This window comes from Macaca nemestrina, chromosome 5 (assembly GCF_043159975.1).
Source record: "Macaca nemestrina isolate mMacNem1 chromosome 5, mMacNem.hap1, whole genome shotgun sequence".
NCBI classification, from domain to species: Eukaryota; Metazoa; Chordata; class Mammalia; order Primates; family Cercopithecidae; genus Macaca; species Macaca nemestrina.
The window spans coordinates 31,025,816-31,039,817 of NC_092129.1; the positions used below are offsets into that span (position 1 = coordinate 31,025,816).

The following is a 14,002-nucleotide window of genomic DNA, read 5'->3' on the forward strand; positions in this document are numbered from 1 at the left end:
CTCTCCTATTTTACTTCTTTCTGTAATGCTCCTTGTCCATATTCCTCTTCTGTTTCTTTTATATGTCATTCCTTCCTGCTTTTCTTTTTTCTCTCACTCTTCATTACTTTAGTTATCTTCAGGCCTTATATAAAGGCCATCTTATTTCCATTCATAGATAGGCCTGAATTTCTAATCCTTTACTCGTTTGAGGAGGCATATGAAGAAGCTAGTTTTTTATAATTTATCCAGCCTAGGAAATTTAAAAGATTTTGAGCTTGTCTCTCTCTTTCCTATGCAGGGGCCCGTCAACCTGGTTCTCATTATAGCCTTAGTTGGCCATGGAAAAGTCTCAAAATGTAGTTGCTCATCAAAGGAATATATCAATAAACATGACATGCATGTCTTGAAGATGGAACTGGCTGAGACACTAACCCAGTCTTTATTTGGCTATGCCTTATTAATTCATTCACCTCAGCATCAAGCAAGAGTCTTACTTGATACTGAGTTGAGTGAATGAATAAATTAGTGAATGAATGGAAATAAACACTTGGTTCCATAAAGATATTTTGTGTTTCATATAAGCTGATAGCCATTCATCTCTGCATGCGTAGCTGAAAAATTTTTATCTTCCTGATAGTCTTCACATGCCAGGTTATCACTTGGGACCAAATAAGTGTGTCAGGCAGCCCATCATCCTGCTGAGATAAAATGGGCATCAGGGTCAACATGTTCCTGACTTGGGATTCCAACTGTCTCTAGTCTTGTACTGTTTTAAGGACATACCCCTAATATGGGATTATATTAAAATGTTAGTAACAGTAGGCCTCTCTTGTCATTTCAGTCATTACTATTTAAAGGTAGCAACTCAGGAGGCAGCTAGATCCCCTAATAATAGTAGTAGGGTTGACAGGGCTGTGATTGAGAACAGCCAGGAGAGCAGAACCAGACTAGGTGCTTCAGCTGAAGTCTTGGAACTGGGCATTACTTAGGAATACACATTTGCTAGAATTTCTGTGGCTAGTCACAAATCATGTTTTTAGATGTATTAAAATGTTAAAATATTCCCTAAAGGCAAACTGAACAGCACATAATACTTTCCCTTAATCATAGAATTTGGCACCAAAAAAAGTGTTCCACATGGTGAATAATGTGCCATTGATTGATAAAAGGAGAGAAGAGCACAGAAGTGTCTTGTGCTGATGGGGGCACCCTGGTGTTCCAGCATGTCAGGTATGGGGCTGTAGTTGGTATGTCGGTTCTCGTTTTGACAAAGTCACTCTGAGATGAATTCATCCTGTGTGCACACATCTTTAGGTAAAGGTGATATTCAGCTTATCCAGCACATCAATTAAATCATTTCTTTAATTATTTCATTTGTAGATTCTGGGGGTAAGGAAGAGAGCTATGATAAAAGAATGCAGCATCATCTTCTAGTGGTGTGTGGAGAGTAGAGAGTAGAGAGTAGGGAAATAGGGGAGAGCTAGAGAGTCTTTTGACCCAGACCTCTGTTTACATTGGGCATCAAATTTATACTTCTATTTTTTAACTGGAGTTATATAATTACAGAGATCCTCACAATTTAAATAAAAGGATGTATTCTTTTATGAAAATGTATATACCCTAATTAACTGTTCACTACTTTACATATTTAGCAGTTTACTACCCAGCATCCTATTATGAAGAAAAAAGACCAGAATTAGTCACTATAGAATCGAGTTAGATTTGTGGTGTTGCTATTCAAAAACTTTATTTTAGACCTTGGCAAAATATAGTGGCAGACAAGTGGTATCACTGTCTACTTAATTTTTAAGATGTGATTCTTAAATAAACTATGCATTTGTTATAAGTTTATGGGGAAGGGAGAAACAGTTTCTGCAGTGTTACTAAACTCAGATTGCAGAATGTGATAGTTAAAGGCCTTGTTAGATTTTTTAGCCAATGTGAGTCTGTTGTACCACAAAATTGGGACTGTTAGGGACTTCAAAAAACTCAGACTTTTAAGAAATATATTTTAAATTCGTCTTTTGACTTGTTTTGCATGAGTAAGCCACATGCTAATATACCACTCACTTTGAGAGCATTATCCAAATATCACAAAGTCTCTTCCAAAGTCCAGATAATTTCCAGTTCCTCTGTCAGAGAGCAAGTAACAACAAAAGACTTATTCCAAACACAAATCAACCAGAACCTTGGAGAACCTTCACAGTAACTTGCTTTGCACAACAACTAGAGGAAGTTTTGTGAATAACCCACAGTGGAGAGCGCATAACCCCATAATACTCAGAACATATTGCCCAACTTACACATGATGACAAGGTAAACATTTGCTTAAGAACTCTTTCAAAGGGAGAAATGGTATGAAATAACCAGGGGAAGCTCTCCCATCTTTAAAACTCCAAATTAGCTACAGCTTGGCTTTAGCACCCTCAGGGTCTGAGTGCTACAAATTATCTTCTCCTTTAGTTGAAAGAAAACAGAAACTTAACTTTTCCACCAAAATACTTCCAATTGTTGACCTTGCTAGAATGGGTGATAAGTGCTGTTATTTCTAGTTGGCTTGTGCTTTTTGCAGCTCGTGTATTTGTAAGCTGGCTACTAATGATTTCATACATTGATACAATTATTTATATATTCATTTAGTACTTTTCTGCCTAAGAGCACAAGATAATTGACCACTTGTAGAGTTTTCTATCATGGATGCAATTCCCAGGTTATTGTTATAGTACCATAAAACCATGGTACGACAACTTCATTTTAGTAGTTTAGCCATCTGCTATAACCACACATACAAGGACCATTAAAGTTAAAATGTCCCTTGAGTTTTTTTTTTTTTTTAACTAGTATAAACTTCAATCAATGTAGGCAGAAATAAAAAAAAAATGTAGTTGTTGTGAGCACTCTATCCCCAAATAATGTAAAGCTGTGATGGTAATATAGTTTATCATACTGCTTTAGAACTTATTCTTGCTGTGATATATTGCCCGGAGCACCTTGGGTTCATAAAGCAGGGAATGGTAATTAATCTTATGTGCAAGGTATAACCTAAAGTCCAGAACAGGAGGATTAGAGCTGTGTGCATACAGTGAGATCCACAGAATGCAGAATGTCAGACGTGTTTATGTGACGATTTGAAAATATTTCTAATTCCCATAGCTGCACTCTATAGAGAAAAAGGAAATACACATCATATTCTTTAAGAAAAAAATAATGTAGAAATAAGCCTAAATAAAAAGCAGGAAAGATTAGCCACTGGCATTGTAAATGGAAATATTGTATATAGAAATTTAAAGAATTTAACCTTCTATTGCATATAGAAAAAATACTGCATTGTAAAACATACATTGTATTGTCTCAGTCAGCATATTTTTAGGTAGATAATTGGCACTTCAGTATTTGGCCTTCGTGTACTAGTTACAAAATGTGTGAACTCTTATTCCAATTGAAATTTTTTTAAGTTAATGCTGACAAAATTAGTAAATTATATTAACTAATACATTTATTCAATAAGCATGGGTAGAACACCCACCTTGGACCAAACCCTTTCTGTGAGGAATGTGTCTTATAGACATAGTTTCTGTCTTTAAGGAGCTCCAAGTGCTTTAAACTCACAGTGGAGGTTTTTGTAATCTCAGGAAATATTTTTTCTTTTATTAAGAAATTTTAAGATTAAATTTTAAATGATGAGGTGGAGGCTTTTTTCTTTAATATATATAAGGCATTCCTTCATGGAAAATGGCTAAATTTATTGGAAGAACGCTAGAGGAAATCTTACTAATACTTGAGTGTGAAGCCTATGTTATACATGCTTTGGGAATAAAGGAAAGATATTGGCCTCCAGGGCTGTCAGCCTGGCCCTTTAGGTGAATTTAATGCTCTTGATTTTTATTATGCTACTAACCCTCTGCTTCCCCTGAAACCTAAACTGGTTTATTCCAACCAATGTGGTCTGAATCCCATCCAACATTTTACTAATATCTATCAGTGCTAAACTTAGTATTGCTTGATAAGTCAAAAGTTGTTGCAAATCACTTCCAGTTGTACAAGTACATTATTTACGTATAACTGGTAAAAACTCCATGCTGTCATTAAATGAGTTGACATGTTCATGTAATTACCTGGACTGGGAGTCCGGGTACGTGTGATTATCCTGGAGAAAGAAAAATCAAATGAATTAAAGTATAATTCCATGAAAAGTATAATCTTTGACAGCTATAAAAGTAGGCATTATCCAAAAATGTGTTTCATTTTATTGCAACAACTTTTATTTTTCTCTTTTTATAAAGTTCTCATAAATTTTCTGAGGCTTGGATGAATTTAAATATTTCAATCAAGGGTTGGCAGCTGATAAATTGAACCAAGCTTCATTACCAGTTCCAAATTACCCATCCAGATTAAGTTCATGGGTTGTGCCACCAACCCCTAAAGTTCATCACTAAAGTGACTTGCCAGGGGAAATGCTTGTGGCACAACTCCAATTTGGAACAGAGACTGGAAGTTCATTTAAACTCGGGAACAGAAGCAGAGTAGGAACCAAAGTCCAAGCTGAAGCTGGAATAAGGCTGTTACAGTACTAAAACATATCCTCTTAGATTAACTGGCTTGCTTTCAAATTGTGTATTGAATTGAAAGTAATGGGAACCAAAGTCCAAGCTGAAGCTGGAATAAGGCTGTCATAGTACTGAAACATATCCTCTCAGATTAATTGGCTTGCTTTCAAATTGTGCATTGAATTGAAAGTAATGAGAACTCAGATCTGGTGTTGACTTAACCCTGAAATTCACCTATGACCTTAGTAATGAGCAATGGCTCTGCTGTTGTGTCTAATGTTGTTTATGGCAGAGGGTCTCCCTGTGCTTTAGGTTGAGCTGTCCCAGAAGTTGTAGAAAGGCTGATGAGAGGTTGCTGAATTCTACTCTAGCATGTGAATCTTGTCTCTGGTGTCCCCTTGAAGCCATGGATAGGGAACACCCACTGTCTTAACTCTAGCTTATCACATATTGCATAGTAGACAAAATAAAAATGTTTTATTCACTAATTTATTTAATAAATATTTTTAAAGATCCTATTGGGCATCAAGTATTCACAGTATATGGTAGTGACCTCCACAGACATGATACCTGCATCATGGAAGTTGCAGTTTAGCGTTTGTCAAATTTATTAATTTTTAAATCTTTATTTTCTCCTGAAATAATAACAATGACATAGGAGCCTTTAAGGGTCACTGATAGTAATGACAAAGATTCTCTGTTGATCGAACTTTAGCCAGAATTCTGGACCTTCTCCTAGGCCTGTGTTTGTACTTTCTTGTAAAATCCAGTTTTAGCAAAGAACCCTGCTAAGACAGTTTGGCAAGAACCTCCCACCCTTGATATCTGATCACTGTCAACATTTGATCAAGTTCTTTAATCCTTCACCATTCCCCAGGTGATGTCTAACTACTCTGGCCTGTCTTCATGAAGAATCCCCCTTACCCCAGTTCTCCCCCACTGACAAATCCTGTTGCTGTAGTCCCTCAGTGGTCCTTAATGAATCTTCCTTACCATATTTCAACAGGTATTGTTGAATGTTTTTGTTTTTGTCTAACAATGATATTTATTCTTTTTGTATATGTTGTCTTAGGACCTTTACTGGCATCTGAGTCACTTCCATTGTTGGCAGCAGTATCACCCTTATTACTAGGCAAGAGGACCTTAGCCTTGGGCCTCACATTTCTTTAGAGATGTAGTTGATGACTAGATATCCCAAATGCATGCATATAAACTTTTATTAAACTGTATGTGAGCACCTACCTTTGTTACTCATGATCCAGTGTCCAGCTCTGATAGTGCAACCAGTAACCTTAAATATCCTGAATATCCACTGTCAAGACTAACATTGTTCAAGCCCCAGGGAAGTGCTTTTCTACTTTTTTTGCTCTGTGTTCTTGAAACAAAAGCCAACATTATCTGAATGCTCACATGGAGGCTGTCACCTCAGCACCCTCTAACACCCTGCCGCCAGCCAACCAACGTGCACCTTGCTGCACTGCTGCTGCTGCTGACATGTGAATAAATATGGATCCCACTGTCACCGCCCTATGAAGTGCTTTGGCTGCCACCACCCATGATAGTATTGTGACCAGTGGTCCAATAGCATCTTGGTCCTGCCAGTGCAGCAAGTTCCTAACTTCGAGGGACCAGAGCACAAAACCAGGGCTCAATACCAGTCCCCTAAAATTAGAGCACACAGTTCAGAAGTCCTGAACTGAACCTTGGCTCCCTAAAATCTTGCAGAAATGAAGCTAGTTGACTGAACCCACCTCAGCACAATTAAACTCTGAAGGTCTGGCTGGGCACGGTGGCTCACACCTGCAGTCACAGCATTTTGGGAGGCCAAGGCAGGTGGATCACCTGAGGTCAGGAGTTTGAGACCAGCCTGACCAACATGGTGAAACCCTGTATCTACTAAAAATACAAAAACAAAAAACAACAAAAAACCCCGGGTGTGGTGGCACATGCCTGTAATTCCAGCTACTTGGGAAGCTGAGGCAGGAGAATCGCTTGAACTCGGGAGGAGGAGGTTGCAGTGAGCCAAGATCGCATCATTGCACTCCAGCCTGGGTGATGAGTGAAAATCCATCTCAAATAATAATAATAATAATACCTTGAAGGTCATTAAATGGGATTTAAAAATATCTAAAGGGCAGGAGCTGCAAAGAGTGAAGGCACATAAGCCCACAAAAATGAGAAAGAACCAGCACAAGAACTCTGACAACTCAAAAAGCCAGAGTTCCTTCTTTCCTCCAAACAATTGCACCAGCTCTCCAGTAAAAGTTCTTAACTGGGCTGAGATGGCTGAAATGACAGAAATAGAATTCAGAATGTAGATAGGAACAAAGATAATTGAAACTTAGGAGAATGTTGAAACTCAATCTAAGACAGTGAAGAATCAATAAAATGATAAAGGACTGACAGAAAAAATCAGTATAGAAAAGAATGTAACTGACCTGATGGAGCTGAGAAACACACCACAAGAATTATATAATGCAATCACAAGTATTAACAGCAGAATATACCAAGCTGAGGAAAGAATCTCAGAGCTTGAAGACTAATTTCTGAAATAAGATAGTTAACAAGAATAAAAAAAAAAAAATGGAATGAAAGAAGCCTCCAAGAAGTATGGGATCACATAAAGAGACCAAGTCAACAACTCATTTGTGTGTCTGAAAGAGATGAAGAGAATGGAAAATACATTTCAGGTTATCCATGAGAATATCCCCAACCAAGCTAGAGAGGCCAACATTCAAATTCAGGAAATGCAGAGGATTCCTGCAAGACACTTTACAAGAAGATCATCCCCAAGACACATAATCTTCAGAATCTATAAAGTTGAAATGAAGGAAGCTGCTAAAGAGAAAGAATGGTTATCTACAAAGGGAAGTCAGTCAGAGTAACAGCAGACCTCAGCAGAAACTCCACAAGTCAGAAGAGATTGGGGGCCTACATTGAACAGTGATAAAATGAAAAGAAATTCCAACCAAGAATTTTATGTACAGTCAAACTAAGCTTCATAAGTGAATGAGAAATAAGATTCTTTTTAGATAAGCAAATTCTGAGGGAATTTGTTCCCACCAGAAATGCCTTATAAGAGCTCCTTAAAGAAGTACTAAATATGGAAAGAAAAGACCATTACCAGCCACTACAAAAACACACTAAAGTACAGAGACGAGTGACACTGTGACGCAACCACACAAGCAAATCAGCATAATACCCAGCTATTCACTTGATGACAGGATCAAATCCATGCATATCAATACTAACCTTGAATGTAAACAGGCTAAATGCCTCCACTTGGAAGGCATAGAGTAGAAATCTGGATAAAGAAGCAAAACCCAGTGGATGCTGTCTTTAAGAGACCCATCTCACATGCAGTGACATCCATAGGCTTAAAATAAAGGGATGGAGAAAAATCTACCAAGGAAATGGAAAAAAGAAAAAAAAATCAGGGGTTGCAATGCTAATTTCAGACAAAACATACCTTAAACCAACAAAATTCAGAAAGGACAAGAGCATTACATAATGAAGGAATCAATTACACAAGAAGATCTGACTATCCTAAATATATATGCACCCAACACAGGAGCACCCATATTCATAAAGCAAGTTCTTACAGACCTTCATAGAGACTTAGACTCTTAGAGGGTAATACTGGGAGGCTTCAACAACCCACTGACAGTATGAGACAGGTTATCAAGGCAAAAAATTAACACAGATATTCAGGACCTGAACCCAACAAATGGACCTGATAGACATCTATAGAGCTCTCCACCCCCAAACAACAGAATATAGATTCTTCTCTTGTGCACATGAAACATACTCTGAAATTGATCACACAATCAGGCATAAAACAATCCTCAGCAAATGCAGAACTGAGATCATAGCAATCACTCTCTTGGACCACAGTGCAATAAAAATAGAATTCAAGGTGAAGAAAATAACTCAAAACCATATAATTATATCAAAATTGAACAACCTGCTCCTGAGTGACTTTTGAGTAAATAATGACATTAAGGCAGAAATCAAGAAGTTCGTTGAAACTAATGAGAGCAAAGATACAACATACCAGAATTTCTGGGACGCAGCCAAGGCAGTGTTAAGAGGGAAATTTGTAGCACTTAAAAAAAATTTATATGGAACCAAAAAGGAGTCTGAATAGCCAAGGCCATCATAAGCAAAGATAACAAAGCAGGAGGCACCATGCTCCCCAATCAAACTATACTATGGAGCTACAGTAAACAAACATCATGGTACTATTACAAAAACAGACATATAGACCAGTGGAACAGAATAAAGAGCCCAGAAATAAGAGTGCATACCTACAACCATCTGATCTTCAACAAAGCTGACAAAAACAAGCAATGGGGAAAGCATTCCCTATTCAATAAATGTGCTGGGATAACTGGTTAGCCATATGCAGAAAGTTGAAACTGGACCCCTTTGTTACACCATATACAAAAATCAAGATGGATAAAATTCTTAAATGTAAAACTTAAAACTAAAACCTCTGGAAGACAACCTAGGCAATACCATTCTGGACACAGGACTTGGCAAAGACTTAATCATGAAGACAGCAAAGCAATCACAACAACAGCAAACACTGACAAATGGAATCTAATTAAATGAAAGATCTGCACAGCCAAAGAAACTATCAATAGAGTAAACAGACAACCTACAGAATGAGAGAAAATCTTTGCAAACTATGCATCTGACAAAGGTCTAATATCCAGAATCTATAAGGAACTTAAATTTACAAGAAAAAACAACTCCATTAAAAAGTGGAGAGAGGACATCAACAGACACTTTTCAAAGGAATGCACACATTTGGTGGAGAAGCATATGAAAAAAAGCTCAATGTGAATGATTATTGGAGAAAAGTAAATCAAAACCACCATGAGATACCATCTGATACCAGTGAGAATGGCTATTATAAAAAATTAAAAAATAACAGGTGCTGGCAAGGTTGCAAAGAGGGAATGCTTATACACTCTTGGTGGGAGTGTAAATTAGTTTAGCCATTGTGGAAAGGAGTGTGACAATTCCTCAAAGAGCTAAAAACAGAACTACCATTCAACCCAGCACTCCTATTACTGGGTATATACCCAAAGAAATATAAGTTGTTCTATCATGAACACATGTGCACACATATGTTAATCAGAGTGCTATTCACAATAGCAAAGACATGAAATTAACCTAAATGCCCATTAATAGAAGACTATTATGGATAAGGAAAATGTGGTGCATATGCCATGGAATACTATGCAGCCATAAAAAAGAACAAACTCATGTCCTTTGAGACATACTGTTACTTTGATTAATGCAACAAAGAATAAATGAGTAAATATATTACTTAAACTTTACTAAAGAAGACAAAATATTGCTTATTCATTGGTATGGTTAGGCTTTGTGTCCCCACCCAAATCTCATCTTTAATTGTAATCCCCATAATCCCCGTATGTCAAGGGAGAGATCAAGTGGAGGTAATTGAATCATGGGGGCCATTTTGCCTATGCTGTTCTCCTGAAAGTGAGTTCTCATGAGATCTGACAGTTTGATAAGGGGCTCTTCCCCATTTGCTTGGCACTTTTCCTTCCTGCTGCCTATTGAAGAAGGTGCCTTGCTTCCCCTTCGCTTTCTGCCATTATTGTAAGACTGAGGTTTCCCCAGTCTTGCTGAACTATGAGTCAGCTAAACCTCTTTTCTTTATAAATTACTGAGTCTTGAGCAGTTCTTTATAGCAATATGAAAATAGATGAATCCATTCATATTGAAAAGAAGGAGGAGAAGAGATTAGTTCAATAGGTAAGCTAAAATTTCAGATTACTAGAATTCAGTTGATAATGCCTAAAATTCATAAACCAAGAGAGTATAAATGTATTCTTTTGAAATATAGAATATTACAAAAGGTATAAAAGGAATTATCCTTGGGAGTGAGTTTCAAGATTAGTAGGAGTTATTTTAAACCATTCTGTACAATTTTATCTTTTTAGATATGCAGAGGATCAACATTAAGTCCAATTAATATCCACTTGGCCTTCTGTCATTTAAGAGTAAGAGCTCAAATCTAATCCATATGGTCAGGTAGGAAACAAAGGCTACTTTCTTTCCCACTTGTAACATCTACCTCAGTCAGACTATTTACTGTCTTTCAGTTATAACACAAACTCCCCATGTATATAAATGAAGGGAGAATATCTCTGTGAGGGAAATGTTGTCAATCTGCTGCCATGTTCCATCCTCTCACCAAACTAGCAGTGACTGATCTATAACTCACATAGTAAAGTGCACTATTAAACATGCCCAGTACTATTTGACTATATCAGGCTCCTTGCTTGGAACTTAATGGTCATCAGTTCCATTAGTCAACTTTATTGCTCTTTGGATTATGTACACTGTGCCTTCTGCCATTTTAATGGGTTTGTGTTTCACAGGTTGGCACCGATTAGGGTTTACATCTTTAAAGAGATGAAATAGTTGTGCAGTGTGCACTAGAGAAACAGTCTCCAAACTGACCAGCTTCTTTTGTTTTCAGATTTTTTTTTTTTTGTATATTCAACAACCTTTTTTATTCCCCCTCCACTGCTCTACCAGTTAGCTTTTTCCAGGTAGGCACTAGGGGCACAAAGATGAATAAGACGGCTAGAAGAACACATAGTCTAATTATAGTAAATATATTTTACCTTGATAAGTACTATAATTGGAATAAAGTAGCATGGGAGTGCCAAGGTAGGAAAAAATATAATTAAAAATTACATTCTGTGCTCTATTAAAGTAGACTTTGGAATTTAGTCCATGTAATATACCATTAAACATCACTAATTTAAAAATAATTTACTACAAATAAATTGGTTATTTTTAAATGACTAAGTGATTTATTTAGAGAAACTAAGAGTTAACCAACAAGTGAAGTAATAAATCTAGAGTATAAATCCTTAATTTTGATTATAAATTAGCTAAATTAATTAAGGGATTTTCTAGTTTTTCTTTTCATAAATTCCAAGCCTTTCTGCTTTTCACTGAGAAGTTGTCCTAATTCATCTTTACCTTTATTGTTATTATTATGATCTTTTTTTGGATATGAAATCTACATATCTGCAGAGCAGACCACATACTAGCTACTCTCAAAAATAAATCACAATGAAAAGTGTAAACTCTGAAGTAAGAAAGAGTGGTTAGAAGTATTCAATAAGTATAAATGTGGTGTTTCATATACAGTGTACCTTGATTTGGGAAATTATATCCCAATTTTAGAGAGGAAAGTTGCCGTTTTTTTAAACTGTGGTTTTCTAAAAAGCCATAGTAACATTTTTGCCATCCTCTCTGTAATATGCCTTTCAAGTGCAATTAGTATACTTACCGTTTCCTGAATTGGCTTCTGAAGACAGAAAGGAAACACTATTCCTACCTTAAAATTTTAAGCCTAACTGCAATATTGTATGGGCAGATGCAAAGAAGACATGAATCAGTCGATATAATTAATTTGTTTCAGCAAGGGGTTAAGTGTCTTCCTAAATCAGTAACTAAGAAGTTTCTACCTCTTGTTAGGTTTACATAAACCACTTTGAGGTTACCAATTATTAACAGATACCCTTGTCAAAATGCCTAAATTGTTTCCAAATCAGAGGATAGACTTGATCAAGAATGATAGTTTATATATAGGCTGGAAAAACTGCCCATGTCCACTTTCCAAAGTGCCAACTGCATGTGTTTTTCCCTTACTACTCTGATGGAATCCTGAATTCTAGACCTTATGAAACATACTAGCCAGAGCCTGACTGACTTTTAGTAAACATAATTGAGTGTAAATAATATTTATGGCCTTGTAGACTATTTGGTTGAATCCACCTCAAAAGATATCTTCATTCTGCTTATACAATGTTTCACCATCTACAGTAGCACAAAAGGACACTCAGACCAAGCCAAAAGGAAAGACAAAAGTGTAATTCACCAAGGAAAGAAATGTATAATGGAAGGTGACTAAACTGAGACTTTATACAACTGTTTATTTGTCATAAAACCATCTATGAGCTAAGATATAAGCACAAACATTAAGTGAATGACAGTTGTTTTATTGTGTTTTCAACATTTTTAGTTGTATCTTAAAAAATACCAGATGCTATTCATATGATGCCAAACATATGGCTTTTGGCCGTGCTCTTGTAATCTGTAGTAGATTGCTATAATGTACAAGTCAGGGGGAAAAAGGCGATTTACAGATAGCACCAGCCTGAGTGCCTCACAGCTGGATCTAATTTTACTGAATTGATGATCTCTTCCCTCCAGCACCTTCTATTTTATCAAATGCCACATATTGTTTTTTGAAGTGGTTCTTGTTGTCATAGTGAATACCACAGATATATAACACACAGGACATTTGGTTGTCAGTTTTCTGACTAAGGTCAGGACCTACTGTTCATGTTTGGGTGGAGGACGTATTTATAGGACTGCCCCAGGAAACTAATGAGTTTCAGCTGTCTGAGAGATAATGCATGAGACATTGCTTACTTGGTTGATGTACTTGGAGGTCGTTATAGTCATTTGGGCTTTAGGTGTGTCTTTGTATCAGTTGCTAAACTGACATTTCACCTGGAAAGATGAAAAGGGTAAGAAAGAGAATGAATACATGCTAATAATTATTTTATTGCATTGTGATTGCCTATTTACTTTTCTGGCACTCCTACTAGATTTTAAGCTTCTTGAAGATTGAACACTTCTTGTTTAACATCGAATAGTGTATATGTAGCTCTTGGGCTGGTACATAATAGGGACTGAAATATCTATTGAATGACTAGATGAAAAAGCAAGCGTTCAAAGGGTTTCCATAGATTTGATGATTATGGAGGAAGAGGATGAGTAATCAATGAAAAAAATTGTAGATCTCATTCTGTTTCCTAATTTTTCCCCAAGACCTAATTTTTAAAGATCCATCTATGTTGTTCTTTGACACAATCTGCTTTTTTTCTAACTGTAACATAATACTCTTGTATGCATTTGCTACATTTTACCTATCACTTTCTAACTGATAGACACCAAGAAAGCTTCCAACTCATTTCCAACACAGGGTAATTTCTAACTATCTCTACTGCTGCCATGACACAGATGTGGGACCACATAGGAGACATTTGCTATCTACAGTTGCAGATGAGTTGGTCACATTTTTAAATTTTACTATAAGAATACTTTGTTTTTTTGTTAATAGGGAACATTTCCAAAGGTTTCTACCTCAGGCTTCCTTTAGGAAACTAGGCACTGATTTCTCCCAAACATTTCTTGGGATTCTTTTGTTCAAAACTGCCTTCTCTAGTTATGTCCCTAGAGAAAAGAATCCTTTTCTTTTCCCTTTCTGCAACACCATCTCATCCAGCCTGTGAAAAATAATTTACATTGTCAGGGCAATCAAGCCATACACACACACACACACACACACACACACACACACACACACACACACACGTCCAGTTGTATTCACGGCTTTACTCTTTGAG

At 36.7% G+C, this 14,002-nt stretch overlaps 1 long non-coding RNA gene across 1 annotated transcript in view; it reads right to left on the reverse strand.

The window, feature by feature from the left end:
• Positions 1-574: 574 nt before the first annotated feature.
• LOC112423818 (uncharacterized) overlaps positions 575-14,002 on the reverse strand; it is a 39,514-nt gene continuing 26,086 nt past the window's right edge. Inside the window, exons 2-3 of the long non-coding RNA XR_003014365.2 lie at positions 13,023-13,103; positions 575-680 (exon numbers count right to left, since the gene is read on the reverse strand). This is a non-coding gene — a long non-coding RNA (uncharacterized lncRNA). The remainder of the gene's footprint in view (positions 681-13,022; positions 13,104-14,002) is intronic.